Genomic DNA, 25,260 nt, shown 5'->3' with positions numbered 1-25,260 from the left:
ACCAACCAAGGCATGCAAATAGTTGTGCATATTTTAACATATTTTATAGTTTTACAGTCAGCTCTTATTCATACCATAGATTCAGTTGTTTTCAACATATTATCAGTGTCTGCAGCGAGCAAGGCACCACTTTTTACACATCTTGAGTCTGGACAGGAGATGATAAACAGTGCCTAAGCCATGCCATTAGCCACCATTAATTACCTTTTATGGACACACCAACATACTAAGTAATGTGGGTATTACACAAAGATAAACAGATAAAACACATGGTGGCTCTCAAGTTTATAATCTGTCGAAGCGAAACATGCATTCACACAGGGGTCTTTCTCCTGATTTCTCCTCCTAATTCATTTCTTTCCTGCCATCCCCCTCATCGTTCCCCTTTTCCAGAAAAACCATTCTACATATAGTAGTATCAACGACAACAACGTTATTTCCCTAAAAACAAAACCCAATCCCCTTTACAAATAGCCGGCTCTTCTCCCGCCATACCCACCCCACCCTCCCCTACCCCACGCCACCCTCCCCCTACTGCCTCGGTCTTGCCCCCAGGTCTTCACATGCATGGCTCGCTCTGGATGAGTGCTTTGCACTCCTCCTCCATCCGGAAACTTCTAGTCGAGCTTTCTGGAACTCAGTGCCAGTATCACATCCCCGACACCTGGGCAGGGCTCAGGTACCGTATCCTCCTCGGTGTCCACGACTCTGTCAAGCGTCAGCATGGTGTTCAGTCTTATGTGCCTCTGCCTGATTACGTCCCCCATAACCTCATGACCACCCTAAAGCCAGAATCAAATCTTAGGTATCTTTGGATCTCAGCACCTACCTAGACACAGTGCGGGGTATAGAAAGTTCAACAATGACTGCTTGTTGACTGGCCCTGTCTGGACGTGAAGGGTCATGGAGCACAACGGGGTGCTTCCATCATGGAGAAGGCAGGAATGGTCCTCAATCTGGTCTCTAATGTCAGGGAATACTTGGAAGGAGACAAGTACACAGAAGAAGACACTGCAGGAAAATGGAACGGCCCCAACAAAGCTATGGGACAGAAACGGGGAGGCAGATACGAAGAAGAGTAGGAATTAATGCTGGAAATGCGCTTGGAAAACAGGGTGGAACAAACTAGAAGGACTTCAGACACCTTGCTGACAAATACGGTCTTTCCCTGCAGGCAGCGGGGAGCCACTGGAGAAGAAGGACATAAGAAAAGCAGAATTTTAGAAAAATGCATCTGAAGAAGATCTGTTCTACAGGCTGGAAAAAGATGGACGGTGGGGGCTGGGCAGGGGGTTATTCGGTGACAAAGCTACAGCAACAATCTGTGCCCAAGGGGATAACTTAGACAGTGGTGACAGAAGGGAAAACATGAAGCCATAAAACCCACTGTTCTGGAAAAATTACCCTGATGTTGTTAACAGTAAGCTGCCCAGAGGAGGATATAAAAGTAGAACAATGACCAGAAAATGTTCCATCAGGGCAGAAGGGAGAGAAGGTGTGAGTTTCACTGGGGGCACTGTTCAGGGTTACAAAAGGCCAGCCAGGGACGTAAGGGGGAGGTGGAGCTGGGTTTGGACTGAGAGCTGAAGTCCATCTTACTGTGTAAGCAAAAGCCACAATGAAAGCAAATGGCGGAAGGTGGAGGGGAGGAGCCAACAAAGTAAAAACCGATGGCCCCATCATGAGGGTGGTCATGGGCTGAATACTGCTCCTCCAAAAATCTTACCCCCAGTATCTCAGAGTGTGACTGTATTTGAAGAAAGGGTCTTAAGAGAGGTGATTAATTTAAAATAAGGCCATTAAGATGAACCATAATCCAGTGTGACTGGTACCCTTATAAAAAGGGGAAAGCTGGACACAGACACCAGGGATGCTCGAGCACCGAGGAGAGGCCATGTGAGGGCACTTGGAGAACGCGGCCATTTGCCAGGCCAGGAGAAAGCCCTCAGGAGACCCCGACCCTGCCGACACCCTGGTCTGGACTCCCAGCCTCCGGAACCGTGAGGAAACACACTTCTGTTGTTTCACCCCCACCCCTAACCTGTGGTAGTTTGTTACAGCCGCCCTAACAAACTATACAAGGGTTCATGCAGAACCCGGAAAGAGGCACACAAAGAACAACCTGGGGCACCAAGTGACTGCAACAGCTGCAGAAAGGGCACTGGGGGGGGGGGGGGGTCACCTGTGGTGTGAGGTACAGACCTGAGTGCCATGTCTTACACATTTGAGATCATGCCACCCTTCAGCTCTTTTGTTCAGGAAAAACCATCCAGTTTGTAAATCTTACTTGGTAGGCTCTTCTCACCCAACTCCTGCTCATCCTCCTCTCGAAGAGTTGGGCCCCTAGAAGCTTCCAACAATATTCCATATGGAAGCCCCTCCCCCCTTCCTCACAACAAAACCTGTGACACTCTCACTGTGACACCAAAGGCTGTCCTGGAGGTCAGCAAATCAGACACTATGGAGTCACCTCAACAACCTGGTCATTGACTCAAACCACCCTGGCCTAAAGAGATGTGTCCTTTGGACAGAGAAAGGGTCTGAAGACCACCTCCGAAATACCACTTACTAAGTATTTTTCCACAAACTCTCTACCAAAGTCTAAGAGTATTCTTTGTTTCTCTACAGTCCTTCAAGGTTGGGTGCTGTGGCAAGGCAATACCAGTTAAGGACGGACTTTTCTCTTTTGAATGCCCATGTAGGACTTCACAGATCTGTTCTGGAAGTACCTTTCCAATTTCTGCCCCAAGTAAGCTTTCCTTAAGACCCAAATTCTAATTTGTTTGTTGTGTGATCTGTGCTTTGCTTAATTCTATTAGTCTTGAGACATCTGACTGGACCAAGTTCATCTATAATGCCCTAAGCACAGGGCCTTATACCAAATGGAAACAGGTCGTCCACTTGTTCAAGGAATCAGATGTGGGTGTATATATCTAATTAGTTATTTTTTTTTAATTTTTTTTTCAATGTTTTTTATTTATTTTTGGGACAGAGAGAGACAGAGCATGAACGGGGGAGGGGCAGAGAGAGAGGAAGACACAGAAGTGGAAACAGGCTCCAGGCTCCGAGCCATCAACCCAGAGCCTGACGCGGGGCTCGAACTCACGGACTGCGAGATCGTGACCTGGCTGAAGTCGGACGCTTAACCGACTGCGCCAACCAGGCGCCCCTATATCTAATTAGTTATGAAATGAGTTGTGTTGAAAACAATCTTCACAAAGCAGGCAAAATTATTTTCGTATGTTTTCCGGTTGGGGTCTCATGGTTAAAAATAAATACAACCTCCAGAAACAACCATGACATCAGCCCCATTAGCCTTCCCCATTCCCAGATTCCTCTCTGTACTTTTTCCTACTCTGGTTTTGATCCCTCCTTGCCTCTCGAAGCATCCTCTGCTGCCTGCCTCACTTCCCTGCACTCAGTCCATCAGGATGGACAGGACCTGTGCTCAGTCACTCATGCTGGGCCTGGCCCCCTACCCCCCTACTGCAGAGTCAGGGAGATGTGGCTCAGATGCCCAGGCATGGAGGTGAGGACAGGGAGGAAGGGGCCCATTCTCCCACGTCACCCCACCTCAAAGGTGCTGGGGTCCCTCCTTGCAAAAGCACTTCCTCTCTGTCCAGCCTGAGCAAAGGGCAAGGCCCCTCATGCCCTAAAACTAAATCCTCTCTCCCCCTCGGGCTCAAGATCCCCAGATGAATATGTATGGTCATTTTTAGCACCTTGGCATTTAAAAAATTAAATTCAGTTAGTTATTAACATATATTTAGTACCTTAAATTCCCTTTTCCTCACTCTTCACAATGACCTCACGCCTGTATTATTTCCACTTCTGGTTACTGACATTTCAACAACGTAGTCATGCTTTCTGTTTTCCTAGCTGCATGAAGACTATTGCTGTACATGGAAAGTCCTGCTGAATTCAAATATAAATCCAGCCAAGTGGTCTGAATGGAGCATCCGAGGAATGTCACGGGAATATCCGAGGAACGCTGGCAACTCATAAATGGGTGAGCACGCTGAGGCTAGCTATCAGAATCGGGGATTCCGGTAACACGACACAGCCTTCTAGGTGAACACGTCCGGCAAACGTAAAAGCCTTTTGTTTATACAGATCAATCTGCGCTCTATTTGGGCTTTACCTCCATAACTATCCCCCTGGCTTCTGCATTCCTTAAGGAATGGCCAAAGGAAAGGAAATTAACGTCTCTGTCCTTGTGATACATGATTAACTTAGCATGATCGTTCCAGACCTACAAGCAAAAAGCTGCTTGAGAAACGACTTTATTCATTAGCTCTATTTGAAAAGCTAGTTAAAAGGAAACAAGAACGACAACAAACACAGCAGTAAAATTGTTAACTGGCAGAGAAAAGATGAAAAAACTAGAGTTGCCCCAGCTTCAAGACTTCCTCTTGGAATGCACCCGAAAGCAAGCAGCAGGACACATGCAAATGCCAACTCCATCCCGGAGGGACTGAAGGACATTTGCAACTCCAAACCACAAACGGGGGTCAAGAGCTGCCAAACTGCCCTCAAGGTCAGACAGAGGAGAAGGAAAATGCTTGCAGAGGCTGCCCACGCCTGCAGAGCTGTGTACCCTGGACAAGTATGGCATCCTGAGCAACGACAAAGCTAGCGAGAACTTTCTGGGCACAAGGGGGAGAGATGTGCAGGTTAGCACGGACAGCCACCCTGGACACCGCGGTGGGAGATCTCCTAAAGGTGGAGTGGACAGAAAACAGCAGAGGAAATGCACATTAGCAGGACATCACCAAGGGCACTGGGAACACGACCAGCCCAGCAAGCAGAGAAAAACAGAGGATGAAAAGATTATATATACATACATACACATACACCCTCAGGCCACAAGAGTTCCTACTAGCAAGGGACACAGCCCTGTCTCCCGGCTCTCAGGAAGCTCCTACAAATAGCTAGTTCATAAAGAACTCACCAAACAACAAAGGACCTTTACTAAGATGCTACAAGAAAGGGGAAAAAAAGTGAAAAAGACGGGCATCCGGGTGGCTCGGCTGGACATCCAACTTCAGTTCAGGTCATGATCTCAAGGTTTGGGAGTTCAAGCCCCACATCAGGTTCTGCCCTTAGTGGTGCAGAGCCTGCTTGGGACTCTCTGTCCCTCTCTCTCTCTGCCCCTCCCCAACTCACACATGCACACACTCTCTCTCTCTGAAAATAAATAAACTTTAAAAATGAAAGGACAAAGAATTCCAACTTTTCCCAAACACATTGTCCTCACTTAACAAAACAATGAAATAACAGATTCCATAAACAAAAGCACAACAGGATTTACAAGAGTTCAGGGGAGCTATGGGAAAAATAAGGAAATATAGCATGAGGGCAGACCTCAGGGGGATACCAGGATGAATAAAAACATCACTGCTATAAAACAGATGTCTAGGTTGCCCCCAAATTCATATGTTGAAACCAAACCCTGATGTGATGGTATAGGGGCCGGGTGTGTGTGTGGGGGGGGGGGGGTTGGCAGGTGAGTATATGGTGAGGCTGGAGCCCTCGTGAGTGGATTCATACCCTTATGAAACGGGCTTCAGAGCCATAGTCCATCCCCTCTGCCATGCAAGGACCCAGTGGGAAGTCAGCAGTCTATGAAGCATGTGCCTTCTGGGGCACCTGGGTGGCTCAGTTGGTCATGATATCCCAGTTTGTGAGTTCGAGCCCATGTTGGGCTCTGTGCTGACAGCTCAGCGCCTGGAGCCTGCTTTGGATTCTGTGTCTCCCTCTCTCTCCCCTCCCCCACTCACACTAGAGCACATGCACGCTCTCCTAAAATATTTAGAAAAAAATTTGAAGCAGGTGTCTTCGTGTTGGCTTTCCCAGCCTCCAGAACTGTCAGAAATAAAGTCCTGCAGTTTATAAGCCACCCAGTCTACGGTACGCTTATAGCAGCACAGACTAAAAGAATCACCAAAATGGAAGTGGCCAAAAGGAAACACACACAAGTGAAAATATGAGGGTCTTGAGGGTAAAGACTGAGAAAAGGGAGCAAAAGATTTAAAATGGAGTGAAAAGTGATAGCTGTGGAAGACAGAGGACATCCAGCTCACCCACAATCAACATCCCTGAAGAAAAAAAAGAAAAATCAAATAATGGAACAAGAAAACAAAAGAGAAAGGTCTAATTCAGGAAAACATTCCAGAAATAAAAGGGGACTCTCCATAGTAAATGAACGTCTATTCCAGAGACAACAGGATGATCAACACCAAGACATCTCCTGTATCATCGCTGATCTTCACAAATTAAGAAGGAATCACTCGGGGGCACCTGGGTGGCTCAGCCAGTTCGGCATCTGACTCTTGACTTTGGCTCAGGTTCTGATCTCTTCTTGAGACAAAGCCCCGCATCAGGCACTGTGCTGACAGTGTGGAGCCTGCTTGGGATTCTGTCTCCTTCTCTCCCCTCCTCCCTCACTAGGGTTCTCTCTCTCAAAATAAATAAGTAAACTTACAAAAAAAAAATTTTTTTTAAGGAATCATTTGGGCACATATGCACAAAGTTCAAACAAAACACAAAGGGTCAAAGTTCAGGCTCGCAAACAGCAACATTTAATGCTTACATTGTCAAAACGATCCTGAAATAAAAGGAATCAAAACCTTAAAGCCCAATTTTCATCCAATAGAAGAGCCAAACACTATTTTTTTTAAGGTTTATTTTATTTGAGACAGAGAGAGCAAGCGTGGGAGAGGGGCAGAGAGAGAAGGAAGAAAGAATCCCAAGCAGGGTCCACACAGCACAGAGCCCAACTCGGAGTCGCATCCCATGAACCGTGAGATCAGGACCTGAGCCGAAATCAAGAGTCGGACGCCCAAACAACTGGGCCACCCAGGCGTCCCAAACCAAACTAAATTCTAAGTAGTCAAGAACTCAAAATACTGGAAGGGCTTGGGCAGTAGAAGAAACTACTGGAAAGCTAGGCATCAGCAAAACAAGGGGCGAACGTGGTGAAACACTGGAAAGGATTACTGGTAAACTTTAAATCCAGGTATACCCTTAACAGGAAGGCTACAATAGTCGCAGAATATGGTTAACTCCTGACAACGCAGAAATACGAAGAAACTGGCAGAAGAAAGGGTCACGATGTTTGAGAGGCATGGGAAATTAACTGTTAGCACAGGCTTTAAAACAAATAAAAGAAAATTTAAATCTCCAAAGGTATGCAAATGGTTAATAAGCACACAGAAGGATGTCCAACACCGTTAGTCATTAGGAAATGCAAAGGACATGGACTAGGAGACAGTGAATTTGGATATTTCACATCCACTGTGACGGACGGTAACAAATGTTACAGAGCGTGGATAAGCTGGAATTCTCCTACATTGCTGGTGGGAATATAAAAAGGTGCAGACACTTTGGAGAATATTTTGGTAATTTCTTTAAAATTTAATCAAAAATTCTGCATGCAAGCCAGCAACTGGGCTCCCCTAGGGAAGCCTAGGCGTCCTCCCCAAGGGTCAGGAAAACGGAAGTCCACATACAGACTTGTACATATGCTAATGTTCGTAGCTGAATGAGCCAGCAGGTGGAAAAGAAACAAGTGCTTGGGGAGCTGGTGAATGGATAAGCAACGTGGTGTATCCATACAGGGGACTGTTATTCACCAACAATACAGGACATGCTGACATATGCTACAACATGGATGAACCTCAAAAAACATTTTAAGTGAAAGAAGCCAGATGCAAAAGATTACATAACAAATGACCCTTTTTGTAGGAAACATCCAGAAGAGGCAAATCTAGAGAGTGGTTTCCTGGAGCTCTGGAGAGGGGCTGGGCTGGCAGCAAAGGACCTGAGCGATGGAGATTTTTAGGGGGGGGGGGGGGGGAGGAGCTGCTGGAAATGTTCTGAAATTAAATTGTGGTGACAGTCACACAACTCTGTAAATGTACGAAAAACCTGTGAATTGCACACTGAAAACACATCGGTTATGTTGTGTAAATTATACCTCAATAAACAGCATAAAAAATGTGCACAACTTGTAATGAGCAATGGCTGATTTATGGAATTGTTGAATCACTAGTACACCGGAAACTAATATAATGCCGTATGTTAACTGGAATTTAAAACTTTTTAAAGAGGTGTGTGCATCCACACAAATATCCTTGGGAACACACAGAACCTCTCTGGAAGGACAGAGTAGTGACTGGTAGGAGAGCAGGCTCCTGGTTAAGGACAGGACTGAAAGGGATATTACCCATTCAGAAATACACAATTTTAGAGGCTCTTGGATGGCTCAGTCAGTTAAGCGTCCAACTCTCGGTTTCAGTTCAGGTCGTGGTCATGGTTCATGGGTTTGGGCCCCACGTCGGGCTTTGCACTGACGGTGTGGAGCCTGCTTGGGATTCTCTCCCCCCCCAACCCTCCCCCACTCACACTCGTGCCCTCTCTCCCTCTCTCAAAAATTAAAAAAAAAAAAAGGAATAGAAAATTTTAAAAATTCCATCTACTAGGAGGACATCATCCTCACTCTCCTGGCCCTATTTAGAGCATGAAACCCAACGAGAAGACATCACTGTCAAGAAGGGTCACAATTCTCAAATCAAAACAGGATGACCAAGAGGAATTTTTTTCAAGAGTTTCTCCCTCTAGTTTTACATAGAAGCCACTTAAAAATGCTGGGTTAGGGGGTGCCTGGGTGGCTCAGTCAGTTAGGCGTCCAACTTCAGCTCGGGTCACGATCTCACAGCTCATGAGTTTGAGCCCCGCGTCGGGCTCTGTGCTGACAGCTCAGAGCCTGGGACCCTGCTTTGGATTCTGTGTCTCCCTCTCTCTCCACTCCTCCCCCACTCATGCTCTGTCTCTCGCTCTCAAAAATAAATAAACATAAAAAAAAATTTTTTTTAAATGCTGGGTTAGGGCAAACTCACAGAAAACTGTTACTGAAAGGGAGGAGCCCAAGACGTGGATCCCAGAGCCCCCAAAGTACTTCTGCACACCTGCCACTGTGTGGGGACCAAAAGCAGCTGCAGACACTCGGGAGCACAGAGGGCACAGGGTGCATAACCCGGGCTCCGCTGGGTAACAAAGCCACCTTGTGCTCAGTTCCCGGGGAGCCACCAGCCAGGAGGGAGGAAGGAGCCACCCCAGAAAGGCTGGCGGCCAGGAGCAACTTAGGAACACAGTCGGCCAAGTTTGGCTTTTCACAGAGGCTTAGATAAGGGGTTTTGAGAAAAGTTCAAAAAACAGCTATCTATTCCAATAGATTTCCTCACTTCAAAAAAAAAAAAAAGTGTAAGCAAAAGAAACAACTGCGGATCAGCTGTTTTACATCAACCAGAGACTTCAAACAGGAGAGAGACTGCTTGGCCTTGTTTGATCATCTGGGAGGAGAGCAGGACATTAATAGGCTCCGAGCTGGGGGCCCCCCACCCCGATCCACCAGCGCGGTCAGGAAAACAGAACAAAGCCACGTCAACTACATAAATGTGATTTCTTCGCCATCTTTCCTCTCCATCCTAGTAAAAAGTAATAAATTAAACAGGCTATCTTAAATACCCTTAAGTCTCCGGAAGGTACTTCAAGGAAAACGCGGAGCAGTTTTCTCATTTCATAGACGTTATTTCAAAAGTCTGGTTTTAACCTACCCCTTTTTACTCCAAAACCGGAGCCTGATCAATGCCACGTTAAATGTGACCATTCCTAGCCGGGCGTTTCACGATCCTCCCTCATTTCTCTAGGTGTGAATAAACATTTCCAATCCAGCTGGCCCCTGCGGGTTCGCCCGGCTATGTCCTCCTGACACTGAGCTGTTGCTGCTTGGTTACTTCCTTCTCAAATATCGCCCTCTTGACCTGGCTCCAATGTCACCTCCTCCAGAAATCCTTCCCTGATATACTCTTTCAGGGGGAAGAAAGGAGCCTCACTTTCTTCTCTCCGGGGTTTTGCTTGTATTTCACTTGCTTTCCAGGCCTTTCTCCCCTTTGCCTGCGTTGCCAACTAGGTTACAAGTACAGAGGGGCTGCGTTACCTGGAGGCGAAACAGGCTCCTCCCGTCTCAGTGCAAGAGACCTCTCTGCCTCAGGGACTGTGAGAACTTCAGCCAGCGCATGCGCACATGTCCCTTCTAGATGAGTACCCGGAAAACGCAAAGCCTACCATTTACTGCAGAGGGGCTTTTAAACCCGGTTGCAAATCAGCAGCAGCAGCAGCATCACCTGGGAGCTTGTAAGAAATGCAAATTCTGGGCCGCGTGGGTGGCTCATTCGGTTAAGTGTCCAACTTCCGCTCAGGTCATGATTTCACGGTCCGTGGGTTCAAGCACCGTGGAGGGCTCTGTGCTGACAGCTCAGAGCCAGATTCTGTGTCTGCCTCTCTCCCGCTCATGCTGTCTCTCTAACTCTCTCAAAAATAAACATTAAATTTTTTTTTTTTTTTAGGAAATGCAAATCTATCCCAGCACTGGTCCACTGAATCCTAAAGGCTTGGGTGCCTTCCAGGGGATTCTCATGCGGGCTCTGGCCTGAGAACCACCGCTCCACCTCCCAAGGTCCCAATCAGGATCAGCTAAAATAAGTAAATTCACCTAACAACAAACTGGCAGTAACTTCACCAAGAAAACACCTGTTGACCGCGTGTCACAGGTGCACCTGCCGTAATGAGCGCCTGATTTTTTTCAGTAGCTCTTGACACTTGGCATTTCTTTTCCAATCACCTTTTCACGTATTTAAGACACTGCAATACTTCGTTTGCATTTTCACTGATTTGGTAGCACAGGTTTCCAGCATTAATTAGATAGGCAAAGACAAAAGCCTGTAGAAAGGAAGTGGAAGTAAAAGGTGCTGGGAACAGAAGTCTCTTTTTACCCTGGGGTGGGGGGAGGGGTGCGGAAAATCAAGAAGGGGGCGGATCTCTAATTAGTCCCCTGTCAATGATGTCAATTTCTTGATGACTTTGAGGGTACAAAATTAAACGTGAGCTCCCCTCCATGCTACCTCTAACGCAAAGGCCGGGGTAAATAAAATGTCAGGAGAAAGGCGGTCTTCTTGAAGCGAAAAGAAAAAAAACAGGTTGCAGCCTCCTTCAATCCCCACACGTGAGGCAGCTGCAGATGTCAACAGAGACTGTACTTGGTGGGCTGCCGTCAAGCTCGCTCTACTTAAAACACATCATTCTCGTCCACTCACTACAGAAGGTCCTCTTTCTTTGTCTCCAGCTGACACTGGTCAGCCTCTCCAAATATGTGTGGAAAACACCTGACCCTTGCCGAGCCCAGAGTGAGGGTGCAGTGTATTATTACAGGATCTGCTTACTCAGAGTCTCTGAAAATCACATTACTCTTCAGACTATCATTCCCGTGTCACGATCGTTGGGATCCTCACCGTTGAAGGCATTTATAAGGATCTAGTATGTTTCGGCAACTACACTCAGCACGACAGGGGACCCGAAGCCACGATACGGCACCGTACGGTTGGTCTTCATGGGATGTATTACCCATCAGGCAATAGAAAACAGGTACTCAGCAGTGAGGGTTGAAGGCAACGTGTTTGCTTCTGACTATAGGTATTATGTCAACTTTAAAAGCTACAGAAAGGTGTGGATAAGACACGCATTCTAGGCGGAGTTCATTCTGGCATTCAATAAAAGTGCTTGCCATGTGCCGGGGGCCCTGCCAAAAGTGGGTACTAACAGAGGCAAGATGCTAGTGAAAAGAAAAGGAGATGAGCAGGTGTGAGGCAGATCCCAGTCGGCCTGAAGTAGGTCAAGGTGTAAGAGGTTCATCTGTGGATCAGAATGAGGCACTAGGGTTTTTAAGACAGGGTGAGACCCGGGGCAGTTTTAAGAAAATACTCGACAGTGAGATGGGGCTAGATTAGGAGACCAGTCAGGAAATATCTGTAATGCCCTGTGCAAGAAAGGTCGTGACAGCGAGACTAGAGGGTAAGGAGGCGTATCTCAGGAATACTTTGGCATTAGGAATCTGTACAAATGGATGACAAATTAGAGGCAGGGAAGAAGATGGTAACAGGGGAAATCGAGAACTCAGCTGCAAGTGGAGACGGAACAAGGGAAGGCCAAGAGGCCCAGCTGTGGCTGCCTGAGGGTGACTGCCGAGCATGGAGAAGGTAGCATGGCCAGCAATATTCTGAAGGGGACTGCTTCCATTTTCCTCAATGCTCACCATTCCTCAGCCCCCACTACCTCCTCTCAAAGGCTTCCTCCAAAGTTCCACTCTGGTAAGCTGAGTAGAGGGGCCTGAGGTTCAGGAAAAGGAAGAAGTCACCTGCACACGAGTCAGAGGTGACCCCGTGACAGCAGGTGGTAGGTATCAGAGAGGATGGGAAACGCACAAGAAGAAATAACCAAGATGGTAGCCCGGAGTGAAGGCCACGGTCAAGGGTGGGAAGAGGAGAGGACTTGGCGAAGGAATCCCAAGTTCTCGGAGTTGGAAGGGCTTCTGATGAACATTTAGGACAACCTTCTTCCTGATGGGTGAATCCCATATTTTTAAAAGAGCTGAGTCTGAAAATCCATTCTAAAATCACAGCAGAAAGCCAAGGAGGCAAGCGCATCAAGAACCAGAGGCTAAACCACAATGCTGGATGTTGTCAGGGCAACACGGAAAATAAGGATTAAGAGAAGTTCATTCAGGGGCACCTGGCTGGCTGAGTCGGTACAGCATGCGACTTTCGATCTCAGGGTGGTGATTCGAGCCCCGTGTTTGGGTGCAGAGGTCGCTTTTAAAAAATTTATTTTAGGGGCGCCTGGGTGGTTCAGTCGGTTGAGCAGCCGACTTCTGCTCAGGTCATGATCTCGCGGTCCGTGAGTTCGAGCCCCGCGTCGGGCTCTGTGCTGACAGCTCAGAGCCTGGACCCTGTTTCAGATTCTGTGTCTCCCTCTCTCTGACCCTCCCCTGTTCATGCTCTGTCTCTCCCTGTCTCAAAAATAAATAAAAAACGTTAAAAAAAAATTTTTAAAAATTATTTTAAAGAAGCTCATTCGTTAGATCTGGTACGATCAGGTAGTCCCTGGTATGAAGAGAAAAAATATCAATTGAGAAATGGAGGAAGAAGCCAGACTGATTATTAGTAATTGAGATAGCAAATGTATTAATCCGTTTTTTTACTAGACTTTTTTTAGAGCTTTATGTTTCTAAGAAAATATAGAGGGCTCGTAAATACCCTCTCTCCTCACACAGTTTCCGATTATTAACATCTGCATTACTGTGAAAAATATTTGCATTTGTATTTGTATTTTCTGTCCACTGATGGACCAATACCGACACATTATTATTAACTCAAGTCCAGCTCAAGTGTACCTTTTGTGATGGGGGTCAAGGGCAAAATGTCATGCATCCACAATTATAATATCACACAGAATCATTTCTCTGCCCCCCAAGTCTCCTGTTTTCCATCTATTCATCCCTGCTCCCCTTCTCCATTGTATTCCCTGACAACCACTGGTCTTTTTACTGTCCACCCTTTAGCATTTTCCAGAAAGTCATATGGCTGAAATCATACAATATGTAACCTTCCTGTCTGGCTTCTTTCACTAAACAATACGCGTTTGAGTTTCCTCCATGTTTTTTCACGGCTTGACGGCTCGTATCTTTTCACCACTGAATAATATTCCATTGTCTGCAGGCATCACGGCTTCTTTTAAAAAAAAATTGTTTTAATGTTTATTTATTTTTGAGAGATAGAGAGACAGAGCACAAGTGGGGAAGGAGCAGACAGAGAAGGAGACACAGAATCCAAAGCAGGCTCCAGGCTCTGAGCCGTCAGCATGGAGCGCAACGCGGGGCTCAAACCCACAAACCGCGAGATCATGACCTGAGCCGAAGTCAGATGCTTAAGGCACCACAGCTTCTTTGTCCATTCACTCAGTGAAGCACATCGTGGTTGCTTCCAGTTTTAAGGCTACTCTGAAATGCTTTTCAGTTACAGAAGTGGGAGGGGGTAGATGTTACTTCCAAAGGGGGCTGGCTCAGCTTGGGGTGAGAAAGAACAGCAAGTCCCGCTGTTTAGCGAGCAGACGTTGCCTGCCAATTTCTGGCGCAGTCAAGCCCACACCTTGGCAGGTAATGCAGAGGGTCCTATGAGATCACTCTCCTTCACTTCATGAGAAAATGACTGGACTGAATAAATTAGAAGAAAAAGTGTTTCTGGAAAGAGAGAGAAAGAGAAAGAAAGAAAGAAAGAAAGAAAGAAAGAAAGAAAGAAAGAAAGAAAGAAAGAAAGAAAGAAAGAAAGAAAGAAAGAAAGAAAGAAAGAAAGAAAGAAAGAAAGAAAGAAAGAAAGAAAGAAAGAAAGAAAGAAAGAAAGAAAGAAAGAAAGAAAGAAAGAAAGAAAGAAAGAAAGAAAGAAAGAAAGAAAGAAAGAAAAGAAAGAGAAAAGAAAGAAAAAGAGGGAGGGAGGAAGAAAGAAAGGAAGAGAGACAAAGAGAGAAAGGAAGAGAGACAGAAAAGGGAAAGGGAAAGGGAAAAGGAAAAGGAAAAGGAAAAGAAAGGAGGGGTACCTGGGTGGCTCAGTCGGTTAAGCCCAGGACATGATCTCATGGTTTTGTGGGTTCGAGCCCCACGTCAGGCTCTGTGCTGACAGCCCAGAGCCTGGAGCCTGCTTCAGATTCTCTATTTCCCTCTCACTCTGCCTCTCCCCCACTCATGCTCTGTCTCTCTCTTTCTCTCTCTCTCTCTTTCAAAAATAAATAAACATTAGAAGAAAAAATTTTTTAAAGAAAAGAGCGCCAAGTATTTTCTTTAATAGACTACAAGACATTAAGTTTGTGTTCAAATTTGGTCAAGATTGGGGCGCCTGGGTGGCGCAGTCGGTTAAGCGTCCGACTTCAGCCAGGTCACGATCTCGCGGTCCGTGGGTTCGAGCCCCGCGTCAGGCTCTGGGCTGAAGGCTCAGAGCCTGGAGCCTGTTTCTGATTCTGTGTCTCCCTCTCTCTCTGCCCCTCCCCCGTTCATGCTCTGTCTCTCTCTGTCCCAAAAATAAATAAAAGTTGAAAAAAAAAAAATTTGGTCAAGATAGTCCCAATAGCTTCATTGTTAAATAAAGAAATTTTTAGTAAAAAAATTAATTCACAATCTATTGTTCTCTCCTGAAGTTTCTCTGGAAATGATGCTTAAGAAAACAAAAATGCCAAAATTTAAATGCAGCCTGCATCTTGTGGAAAATTCTACTGACATCTATCCTATAGTGAGTAACAGCATGTTTCATACAACTTTAAGAAAAAAAAGAAACCATTTCCTAAAGCTTCCAAATCCCATGAATCAGAAATGACAGAGCTTCCCTTCAGGGTGGGAAAAGGAAAGCAATTTCTATTAAAGCCATTAAAGACTAGACTGTTAAATTGTCTCACAGTTCAATATTATTCAAGAAATAAACGAGGCAGTATTATCGCGGACCAAATGATATAATAAAATTCAACAGAATTGCAAAGGGTATATCACATCTTGGAACACTTCCCCCAGAATTAATCATTAATTAAAATAGTAAAATGTCAAGGGAAAAAAAATGTATGTAACAAAAAAGTGAAACCCCTTGTGAAAAATGAAAAATTTAAATGTCAGCCTGGTTAATAAATAAGGTATTTAACTATACAATGCTGTCCATAAAAAAAAATAATAATTGGAGCGCCTGGGTGGCTCAGTCAGTTGAGCATCTGACTTCGGCTCAGGTCATGATCTCATGGTTCGTGGCTTCAAGCCCCACATCAGGCTCTGTGGTAAGAGCTCAGAGCCTGGAGCCTGCTTCGGATTCTGTCTCCCTCTCTTTCTGCCCCTCCCCTGCTCACAGTCTGTCTCTCTCTCTCTCTCAGAATTAAATAAACATTAAAAAAAACTAATAATAAATAATAATAATAGTTAGGAGTAATAGTTTCTGCCTTGCATCGCTGAGAGGGAAGAAAAATGATATAGATACCATCAGATTGTTCACCGGATTCTAAATCCTAATTTTTTGACATTTTTTAGCACATCGTAAAATGAACTTGATCCTTCCTGGATTTTAGGCTTCTGATTCACGGATTGTGGAAAAAATATACAGGTATTATTTCAACTTAGCCAACACTTAGATGGCACTTTCTAGAACAGAGCAGGCATTATTCTAAGAGTTTTATAAATACTTATTGAAGCTTCACCCACCATGAGGCGGACACTATTACTGACCCCTTTTACAGATGAGGAAACTGAGGCAATGAGATTAAGTCAACTTTCCCACGGTCACGCAGCTAGTAAAGTGGCAGATATGGGACCAGATAGCAGAGAGGCTGGTCTTCACCACCACATCACAGGCTCTCCTGGACAAGATCATCTCTAAAATTGTCACCCTCTCTAATACTCAGTGACCTGAGGGCTCAGTATTTTAGATGGAATCAGTTTTCCCTGAACCCCTCACCTTTTTTAGCCCAAAGGTGCCAAGCAAGATACCAAGCTAATTACCTATGTGGGCTAGTAAGGATCCCAAAGGGACAAATCCATCAAATAATCAAAACGCTCACTGAATTATTTATTACTGGAGTACAAAAAGTATGGTGTACTGCCTTTATGGTTCTATGTTACGAATTTTTTAAATGTCTTAACACCCTTCTCACTTCTCTGAGCGAGGATTTTTCACAAATGTGTATTCATGCAGTAGATAGAACATGCAATAAACATCACCCGTGAATTAGCTCAGTTCTTAAAACTGAAGATACTCGGAGCACAGGCAAAGACACTGCCCTGAAAAGTGCTGGGAAACCGCCGAGCTTCGAGGGACACTGAGACACTCGAGGCAGACACTTCCAGGCAAAGTCAAAGACAGATAACCGGCCCTCTGTCTCCCAGGGCGAACACTCGGTTCCCACGGATTACACTGCTGGGTTAAAACAGACAGAATTCTATCGTGGCCACCTGTCGCGAAAGAGAAAAAGCGGACGGTGGAGTGGGGCTGTGGAATCGGCTCCAGGTACTCTCTGGGCTCAAAGGACCAGGCACGGTGTGAAATGAGACATCGGAGCACAGTACTGCCTTTTTTTTTTTTTCTTATGGGAGATACCTACTGCCTCGCCTTTTCCTTTTTTAATTTATTTTTGAGACAGAGAGAGAAAATCCCAAGCAGGCTCCGCACTGTCAGCGCAGAGCCCAAAGCGGGGCTCGATCTCATGAGCCCTGAGATGACGACCCGGGCTGAAATCAAGAGTCAGACACTCAACCAACTGAGCCACCCATGTGCCCGCGGAGCACAGTAGTTCTGTTTCTGTTGAGAAATACACATTTTTTCATTCTTGTCTCTCAGTGCTTTCATGTAATAAAACGTACCATTTATTAATAAGCACTTACTGGCACTATTTCTTCATCACTATGGAACCACCATGTGGGACAGCTACCTGCAGGAGAGTCTGTGAAAGACCAGGGCTCCGAAGAGGAAAATGAGGCCCAGCAAGCTTGTGGCTGAATGGCAGGGCTGGTCTGTGTGACCCTTCATGGGCTGGGTCTCCCCGATCCTCCCCGCAGCCTTAAAGGAGGTTACTGTTAGCCCTGTTTCCCAGATGGGGCACCTGAGACTCACTTAGTAGCAGCCAAAATCCAGGAGGTACCAACCAACAGTCTATAATCCACTGGAACAAGCCATTAAGGAAACACAAACCCGCCTGGGACAATATATAAAAGCAGAAATAACAATATCAGGACAGCAAGAAATGGTAAATAAAGAACACACGTTCTGCTCTATTATACTCTAGTTTTTCATCTAACAGTGATTTTGCTGAAGTGCAAAATTCACCTATAACAGAAGTTCCATGTGCATGTTATATATTCTCAGATTGTAAAGATCATAAAATCAGAAATGAAGAACAAAGTGAATCTCCACCAGGCATCTGTAAACTTGGATACCCTGTGTCACAGCAAGGCAACAGTTAGAAGGGCATTTTTCTTAAAGTCACTAAGAATAGTTTCAACATTGAAAACAAGCAAGGGCCACCTGGGTGGCTCAATCGGTTAAGCATCCAACTCTTGATTTTGGCTCAGGTCAGGATCTCACAGTTCATGGGTTCAATACTTGAATTAGGCTCTGCACCTGAGTGACCAGCCTGCTTGGGATTCTCTCTTGCCCTCTCTCTCTCTGCCTGTGCCCACCCCCTCAAAATAAATAAATAAACATTTAAAACAACAACAAAAAAAAGGAAAATGGATTGTTCTCTACACCAATATAAGCAGGAAGAATGAACAGTCTTTATCTAAAGAATTCTGAAACTGACAAGAACATAAAACCAAATAAACTGAGAGTAAGTAAAACTTAAGCAACAAAAAAAGTATATCATCTGTTACAGAAAACATGAAAAAAACAAAAAAAAAGAAAAAGAAAAAGAAAAGGAAAACTCAAGGGCACCTGACTGGTTCAGCCAGTGGAGTGTGTGACTTTTGATCTCAGGGTTGTGAGTTTGAGCCCCACGTTGAGTATAAAGATTACTTCAATAAAAACTTTGAGGGAAAAAAAAGGGAAACTTAAAACATTAGTCTTGAAATTTACATCTCCCCCAAGTCTATAAAAGCCTGGGACATTTTCCCAACATTTCACAGATAAACAATCCTTTTTTTTTTTTTTTCAGTTATATTTCTAAACTCATTTTAGTTGAGCCCAAGCAAAAACAAGAACATTTTAAAAGAAAAATTAAACTCAAAAATCCTTAATAAAATCCTACTGAGGGGTGCCTGAGGTGGCTCAGTCAGTGTGTCCGTTCGAGCCCCATATCGAGCCTGCTTCAAATCCTCTGTGTCCCTCTCTCTCTGCCCCTCCACCACTCGAGCTCTCTCACTCTCAAAAAAATAAATAAATAAGCATTTAAAGATTAAAAAACGGAAAAAACCCGGGGCGCCTGGGTAGTTCAGTGGGTTAAGCGTCTGACTTCAGCTCAGGTCATGATCTCGGAGTTCGTGAGTTCGAGCCCCACGTTGGGCTTTGTGCTGACAGCTCGGAGCCTGGAACCTGCTTCAGATTCTGTGTCTCCCTCTCTCTCTGCCCCTCCCCCGCTCATGTTCTGTCTCTCTCACTCTCAAAAAATGAATAAATGTTTAAAAAATAAATAAATAAATAAATAAATAAATAAATAAATAAATAAAAAGAAAAAATCCTACCTTAAAAAAATCTTATCAAGGTGGCAAAAAACACACAAGAAGAATATCTACTATGAGTAAGTTAAGATTTAAACTGGGAATTCTGAGATGGACTAGACCAGGGGAACCTATCCACTGTGCATTATAACCAGAAACGATAGTATCATATAATACCCATAAGATCTCAAAAAACACCCTCAAAAATTGAACATGTTCTTAATACTTTTCTATATATGAGCACTGAACAGCAGCTGGTAGCAGGCACACCAAAACAGGGCTTCTTTGGGAGGTGAGATTATAAATGCTTTTGATTTCTCTTCTTTTAAGAAGGTGCAAAGGTCAACATGAAATGGATACCCATCTAAAGTCAGCACGGAGAGTCAGGGACAAATGGCAGGGACTCTTAGTAGCCAACAGGGAAAGGCAGACATGTGAGCCTCTGGAGAATATCCAGAAGAGTTTGCTCAGTCATCCTCCAGAGCAGGTGAAGGAGTCCCAGAAAGGCCCTCGCCACTGCCAGGCGTGAGAGCTGGGCATTCAGGGTATAAAACCTACGTCAAGTCAGGGGACATGTAGAGGCTGCCACGGACACAGGACCCTGTGGTTGGGGAAAAGAAACCACAAGTGTAAGTGAGCTCCAACCCCACTGTACTAATGAATCTAACATCAACTTAACGTCTTAAAGTTGTCACTATTTTGAAACCAAAATCTAGTGAGCTTAAATATATATACATATATATGTATGTATACATATGTATTATGACCTATAAATATATATGTATATATATACATACATACATATATATATGTGTGTGTGTGTGTGTATATATATATATATATATATTTATATATATTTATAGGTCATTTCAGTGGTCCCATATGTGCAGTTCAGACATTCAGAACTTAGCATCAGTGACTTCAGCAAGGAACAGAGAGCACAGTGATCCCTCCTCTCAAACCTTTGACTCTCAGACCCAAAAGTATATGAAATGTGGCAAAATATATCATATATAGTAAAGGATATTTAAACAAGTGGGAGAAAGATGAATTCTTCAATACGAGGTGTTGCAGCAAATGGGTGGCCATTTGGGGAAAAATTAAGTCGGACCTACACTTCTCCCCAAAATAAATTCCAAGTGGCTACAAGATTTAAAGGTAAATAATGACAGATAAAATCTTTGACTCTCAGGCATTCTCAGCTTCCAATGTCCATTTTTGCTTTAGCTACATAAATTACTCAGGAAGGCCACGTATATTCTGTATATCACGCACCTCATGTGTCATCTTAAGTTGCCTCTAAGTGTCCATCCTCCGATGGGCAACTGTGGGGAGCTCCCCTCCTGATCATCAGCAGGGACTAATCTGTATGTGCTCCAGATGACAGAACTGCAACAGTGGTTTACAAAAAAGAGCAGTTTCGGGGCGCCTGGGTGGCGCAGTCAGTTAAGTGTCCGACTTCAGCCAGGTCACGATCTCGCGGTCCGTGAGTTCGAGCCCCGCGTCAGGCTCTGGGCTGATGGCTCAGAGCCTGGAGCCTGTTTCCGATTCTGTGTCTCCCTCTCTCTCTGCCCCTCCCCCGTTCATGCTCTGTCTCTCTCTGTCCCAAAAATAAATAAAAAACGTTGAAAAAAAAAATTCAAAAAAGAGCAGTTTCAAAGCTGAAAATCATTACAATCCCATATTTATTACGGCCATTATAAAAACTATTACCATTCTGACATGAACTATTTTATTTCTATTCAATTTTTTTTAATGTTTATTTATTTTTTGAGAGAGAGAGAGAGAGAGCACAGGAGAGTGTGAACGGGGGAGGGGCAGAGCGAGAGGGAGACACCGGATCTGAAGCAGGCTCCAGGCTCTGAACTGTCAGCAGATACGGGGCTAGAACCAATGAACTGTGAGATCATGACCTGAGCTGAAGTCAGACGCTTAACCAACTGAGCCACCCAGGTGGCCCTATTTCTATTCAATTTTTAAATTGCAATTAATAATTATATTAATCAATCCTGATAAGCAATTATGCCTAATTAGCAATTAAAGAAGACAAAGGTAAATGGAAAGAAAACCCTACCAGAGTTCAGAAGGAACCAATATGGTAGCCGTGACAGTCTTCTTTATTATTTTTTTTTAAGTTTATTTATTTATTTGGGGGGGAGGGGGGTGGGGAAAGAATCCCAAGCAGGCTCCACGCTGTCAGCACAGAGCCTGACACAGGGCCTCATCTCACAAAGAGATCAGGACCTGAGCCGAAATCAAGAGTTGGATGCTTAACCAACTGAGCCACCCAGGCGCCCCATATGACAGTCTTCCTTAAATGAATATATAAATTTTCTGCAATACAAAAACCCACAGAGAATATTTATGGAGCATGACAGAGCAATAGAAAATCCACTCAAGGAAATAAGCAGGCAGTGAAACTAAAAGAATATATTAATTTCATGTAGTTCCAGAATTAAAAATGCACCTCTGGGGCGCCTGGGTGGCTCAGTCGGTTGAGCATCCAACTTCGGCTCAGGTCATGATCTCGTGGTTTGTGGGTTTGAGCCCCGCGTCAAGCTCTGTGCTGACAGCCCAGGGCCTGGAGCCTGCTTCGGATTCTGTGTCTTCCTCCCATGCTCATGCTCTGTCTGTCTTTATCTCTCAACAATAAATGTTAAAAAATCAAAATCAAAATCAAATGCATCTCTAAGGGATAATTGTCAAATGGGTTGTTATCAAGAAGAGGATTTGAGAAAGGAAGCTAGAAGCTAAGATGGCTTTATTAAGAACAAACCAGGCCAGGGGCGCCTGGGTGGCTCAGTCGGTTAAGCGTCTGACTTCGGCTCAGGTCACGATCTCGCGGTCTGTGAGTTCGAGCCCCACGTCAGGCTCTGGGCTGATGGCTCGGAGCCTGGAGCCTGCTTCCGATTCTGTGTCTTCCTCTCTCTCTGCCCCTCCCCCATTCATGCTCTGTCTCTCTCTGTCCCAAAAATAAATAAATGTTAAAAAAAATTTTTTTTTAAAAAAAGAACAAACCAGGCCATAGCAACCTCCTTTCTGTTTTTGTCAGAGTTTTACTCTGGGAGATCAGGGGATTGTTAGAGCCACAGAATAGCTGGATTCCAATGAGGCATTCCAAAGAAATGTTCATGACATGGCTGTATATTAGGTGAGAATAAGGGCTGGGTGACAAAAAAGCTGGTTGCTACTGAACAAGGTACCAAAAAAGTTTTGAAAAATTAAAGAACATCTCCCTAGACCATGAGTCCCAGAAAATGGCTCCATCCTTGCAACTTATCAGATATCCTTTATTAGTTGCTTTAGTGAAGGTTTTAATGGCATGCAAATAATATTTATGGATAACAAAACACTAACAAAAAGAAATGTCAGGATATTTAATAGGAATGTCCGGCTAATATAACACTGTATGTTAATGATATTTCAGTAAAAAACAAAACAAAACAGGAATACACCAAATACTTCAATGTTACAGGTCTTCATAAATTGCTCTGACGGGTCTCTCTAAATAAAGAAGTCAGCTGGTTCCTTCCACTGGAGCACACATTTTCCACGGGGAGAAATAAACAAATATAAGAAGAGCTTGGTTTTCTGGTGACTCCACAGCATAATTATCAGAAGTTACAGAATGGCATCTTACTATAATAGGCTACTGAGCCCTGATCTGTCAATCGGTCCATCCATTCATCCATCCATCCATCCATGACTTCCTGCTTAGGTAAGGAACTAGAGAAACACAGACGTTTCATAAAATCTATTTTGCTTGATAGAATATCCACTAAAGACTTAGAGGGACAGAGTTATTACCAACATAAGCAAAATTCTCTGGCTTCCTCACGTTTCTTGTCCGTTTAAAATATCTGCCTGTAATCAATGGTTTTTCTTAAAATGCCAAAAGAAATTTCTTTGGAGATTTTTTTTGAAAGTAGACTAGGAAGTAAAACTCAATGTTATATGCCTGGTGTTGAGGGAAATGTGATACGACACTTCTAGAAATCAATATCATAAATACTGTAGACTCCCCCTAATTTGCCATTTTGGAGAATTTATCTTTGAGAAATCATCCCAAGGAATAAAGAGGCCATGAGCACAAAGGTGTTCTTTGACATTAATGTCAACTCAAAATACCCAAAGAAGAACTAACCAAATTATGGAACATCTGCTGCTCGGAATTATAAACATGAATCTATGCAACATAGGAAAAGTAACCTGTTACAGTGTTAAAGTTAAAAAATGCAAAAGTAGTGGGGGGGGGGGGTTGGCTGGCTCAGTCGGTTGAGCAGGTGACTCTTGATCCTGGGGTCTTGAGTTCAAGCCCCACATTGGGCATAGAGCTTGCCTGCCTGCATATGCACACATGAATGAATGAATAAGTAAATAAATGCAAAATCACACTTGCACAATGATTATGGATGCCACAGACAGGGTCAATGTCACAGGCAAAGAATGTGAGTTGTTGGGACTTCAGGCCTATATGTTCTTTTTCTCCTTCTTTTAACCCAGAGGTTGGTTTTACTGGTACGCTGCAGGAGGGGGAAGAAAGAAACATTAAAAGAAAAGAAAGTAGTACAGCGTCCTGCAATGCCTTCGTAATCGGGATGAAATTCATCTTGGTATCTACAGATTATGAACAAGTTATATTCCTAATATTTATTCCCATTTTGATGAATATTTGGAACCCAAAAAGCATTGTCCACTGTTACAGGATGGAAAGATTCTCAAGTCAGCCCTGGAAAGCCATTTTAGCACACCAAAGCTTACCAACAGTATTAACAAGAGCTATCTACGACTTAGAGCTCCATTTCTGTTGAAAAGTATATTCTTTTGTTCTTTTTCTTCTTGGAAAGTACATTCTGTAGCCCAAGTCAATGTCCTCAGCGCTCACTTCACCTGTTTCAGAGACTCCTAAGGTTACTCCCCTAGAGATAGATGGTGGGGGGTGGGGGGCCGGGGTGAGGAGGTGGGGGAAGACTAGCCGAGTAAGTGTCTATGTTGAGAATCCTGGCAGAGTCTCAGGGGTTAGGAGGGTCAGAGGTGATGCAGGTCAACGCTCTTGGGAGCAGGAAGACCAGGTCCACAGTGGGAACCCAGCCAGGCAGCATCAGAGGTTACCATGACAGCTGGGGCAGGACTTCGAGTTCCTATAATGCCTCCAGCAGTGCTGCGTGGGGAGCATAAGGTCCTGGCCACAATGTGTATGTCAAGTTTCCACTCTTAGAAGAGGCGGGGGGCACAGGAGAGCAACAGAATCGGGAGCCGGTCTAGGTGAGGTGGCAGGAGGACAGTGTTGGTACATTTAGAGCATTTGAATGGATACTCTGGAGTCAAGTACTACCTATGTCAAAGTTTGTTTTTAATGGGGAATAGAAACCGTATGCTATGAACTGAAGTGAGCATTCCCATGCCACCCCACCCCCCCAAATTCGTATGTTGAAGCCCTAACCCCCCAACATGACTGTATTTAGAAACAAGACTTCTAGGAAATAATTCTGGTTAAACGAGGTCACAAAGGTGGGGCCCTAATCTGATGGGATTGGCGGCCTTTATAAACACAGGAAGAGAGAAAGATCTCCTCTCTCTAAACACGCACCTACCGAGGAAAGAGCATAGGGGACACAGTGCGAAGGAGGTCATCTGGAAGCCAGGAAGAGCACTCTCACCAGGAATCAAATTAGTCAGTGCCTTGATCCTGGACTTCCCAGCTTCCAGAACTGTGAAAAATACATTTGTGTTGTTTAAGTCACTCAGGTCTACGGTATGTTGTTCTGGCAGCTTGAGCTAAGACACTGTCGTTTATAGAGCTCCTGGAAATGTCCTATTGCATTTGTTACCTATCAATTACCTGGCTGGGAAGGAACTGGACTCTGCAAACTTTCTATCAGTCAGTCTTAATTTTGCTTGCAATCAGTTTGGGAGGAAGGAAAAGGTTCACAATAAACACATACAGAGTTAAAGACCACAGGGTTGGAACTTCTTCGAACACTGATTTATAATGAAAGTATTCCCAGAAAGAACAGCGAAGAGAAGGGAAATTTTCCAGAGTTTCACCATTCATTATGACGGTGCAGAGACACAACAAAGAAAGCACGCGGGTTTTAAAGGTTTTGCAAAGAAACTGCCCACATACCGATGTAAAATATCCTCGCAGGAAGGAGACGGTTGTATAATATTTTTAAACGAAAATAACAAAAGAG

The 25,260-nt window shown here is 44.4% G+C and overlaps 1 protein-coding gene across 5 annotated transcripts in view; it reads right to left on the bottom strand.

The window, feature by feature from the left end:
* Positions 1–25,260, bottom strand: part of FARP1 (FERM, ARH/RhoGEF and pleckstrin domain protein 1) — a 296,455-nt gene that overhangs the window by 229,783 nt on the left and 41,412 nt on the right. Inside the window, exon 1 of one of the 5 annotated variants that reach the window (XM_045055190.1) lies at positions 10,001–10,135. The exons of the other annotated variants lie outside the window; for them this stretch is intronic. The gene's annotated coding sequence lies outside the window, so the exon portion shown is untranslated. Of the gene's footprint in view, positions 1–10,000; positions 10,136–25,260 lie in introns of those variants that run through there. 5 annotated transcript variants of the gene reach the window in all.

This window comes from Felis catus, chromosome A1 (assembly GCF_018350175.1).
Source record: "Felis catus isolate Fca126 chromosome A1, F.catus_Fca126_mat1.0, whole genome shotgun sequence".
Lineage (NCBI taxonomy): Eukaryota > Metazoa > Chordata > Mammalia > Carnivora > Felidae > Felis > Felis catus.
Note: the sequence above shows the minus strand (reverse complement) of the source record. Positions and strands in the feature narration are given on the sequence as shown.